Source organism: Dipteris shenzhenensis, chromosome 26 (assembly GCF_047967505.1).
Source record: "Dipteris shenzhenensis isolate YYH24624 ecotype China chromosome 26, Dip_SZ_1.0, whole genome shotgun sequence".
NCBI lineage: Eukaryota > Viridiplantae > Streptophyta > Polypodiopsida > Gleicheniales > Dipteridaceae > Dipteris > Dipteris shenzhenensis.
This window is the reverse complement of record NC_141621.1, coordinates 17,035,114-17,037,516: the sequence shown is the minus strand read 5'-3', so window position 1 is coordinate 17,037,516 and position 2,403 is coordinate 17,035,114.

Sequence of the window (2,403 nt, the reverse complement as noted above, 5' to 3'; positions counted from 1 at the left end):
GACGTGAATGAACGTGTGCTAAGGATGCCGAAATGGTGTGCAATGGGCTGGAAAAATACCCCGTAACGTGGTGTTTTTGTGTGTGAAATCTGGGTTCAAACGGGGTTCAATTTGGGTCCCAAACGGAGGAGTTTCGAGGGGTTAAAGGAGGGTTAAATTGGGCGTTTTGGGGGGTCCTAATGGTGGTGTGAATGGACTTTAAGTCCAACCGAGGGGTTGAAACCAAGTGACTCTAGTTAGACTAACCAATCGAGGTCCTCCCAGTTATCGTAACTGGGAGGTTAAGTAACTGTAGTTAGGTTCGAATGAAAGAGTTAGTCTAACCTAACTGAGGGTAAGCTAACCGAACTTAGTCTAACTAACTGAGGGTTAACTAAACTAACCTAACTGCAGTTACTACTAACCTAACCTACGTGATTAATGGAACTGAGGTTAACTAACTAACCTAGGGTTAACTAACCTACCCTAACCTAACTCTAGTTAATGCTAACCTAACTAAGGTTAAACTAACCCTAGTGGTAGGTTTAGGTTAGGTTTCTTTTTTTTTTTTTTTTTTTTTTTTTTTGGGGGGGGGGGGCTGCCCGACGGCGGCGCCCGGGAGAGGGGGGGGGTTGACGCGGCGTGGGGGGTGCGGGGGTGGCGCGCGGGGGGGGCGGGGGAGGCGGGCGAGGGGGGTGCGCGGGGGGGTGTGAGGGGGGTGTGTGCGAGGGGGGGGTGAGGGCGGGAGTGGCGCAGGGGGGGGGTGTGAGGGGAGGGCTGTGTGAGGGGGGGTGACGGGGGAGGGCGAGGGGCGCTGGGCTGCGGGCCGGGGGACGTGGGCGGGGGGCACTAGGTTACGGGCGGGGGCGGCGCGGGCGGGGGGGCTGGGTTGCGGGCGGGGGGCTGGGTTGCGGGCGGGGGTGGCGCGGGCGGGGGGGCTGGGTTGCGGGCGGGGGTGGCACGGGCGGGGGGGCTGGGTTGCGGGGGCGCGGGGTTGCGGGCGGGGGCAGCGTGGGGTCGCCGCCGGCGGGGCGGGTAGCGGGGGGGTACAGAGAGGGGGGGGGGTAAGGGGGAGGGAGTAAGGGGGAGAGAGAGAGAGGGGGGGTGGAGGGGCGAACGTAAGGGGTGGGGGAGAGAGAGAGAGAGAGCGAATGAGAGAGAGAGGGGGTGGGGGAGGGGGAGGGGGAGGGGGGAGGGGGAGATGTAGGGGGAGGGGGGGGGGGTAGCGGGGGGGTACAGAGAGGGGGGGGGTAAGGGGGAGGGGGAAAGGGGAGAGAGAGGAGAGGGGGGGTGGAGGGGCGAACGTAGGGGGTGGGGGAGAGAGAGAGAGGAGCGAATGAGAGAGAGAGGGGGTGGGGGAGAACGAGGGGGGAGAGGGGAGCGAGTGAGAGAGAGAGGGGGTGGGGGAGGGGGAGGGGGGAGGGGGGAGGGGGAGATGTAGGGGGAGGGGGGGGGGTAGCGGGGGGGTACAGAGAGGGGGGGTAAGGGGAGGGGGTAAGGGGGGAGAGAGAGAGGAGCGAATGAGAGAGAGAGGGGGTGGGGGAGAACGAGGGGGGAGGGGGAGATGTAGGGGGAGGGGGGGGGGTAGCGGGGGGTTACAGAGAGGGGGGGGGTAAGGGGGAGGGTGTAAGAGGGGGAGGGGGGAGGGGGAGGTGGAGGGGGGAGAGGGGGAGGGGGGAGGGGGAGGTGGAGGGGGGGAGGTGGTGGTGGAGGGGGAGAGGGGGAGGGGGGAGGTGGGTGGTGGAGGGGGAGAGGTGGTGGGGGAGGGGGAAGGGGAGGTGGAGGGGGGAGGTGGTGGTGGAGGGGGAGGGGGGAGGTGGTGGGGGAGGGGGAAGGGGGAGGTGGAGGGGGGAGGTGGTGGTGGAGGGGGAGGGGGGAGGGGGAGGTGGAGGGGGGAGGGGGAGGTGGAGGGGGGAGGTGGTGGTGGAGGGGGAGGGGGAGGGGGGAGGTGGTGGGAGGGGGAGAGGTGGTGGGGGAGGTGGTGGTGGACGGGGAGAGGTGGTGGGGGAGAGGTGGAGGGGGGAGGTGGTGGGGGGAGATGAAGGGGAGGGGGGAGATGGAGGGGGAAGGGGGAAGAAAGAGGGAAACAAACTTGAAAGACTGAAATCGAAAAGCAGGGAGAGGTGATCACCTGATCGCTCTCCAAGTCTTTCTCGATGTAACGGGATTGTCGCGGAACAATGGACGGTGGGTGGAAGGCTAGGTCATCGCTGCGAGAAGGGCTCGATGACACTTACATGGCGAGGATAGGAGTAAGGGGGCGGTCGATGGAGAGGGGAGGAGTGTCTTGCGTGGGGCTCGGAATGAGGAAGAGAATGGAGGCAAAAAGTGAAAGATGGGAAGAATGAGGGGGGTGGAGTAGGTTTTTATAGGTTTGGATTTTAGGTTTAGGGTTTAACCCTAAAACTCTTCCCGAGCCATAAA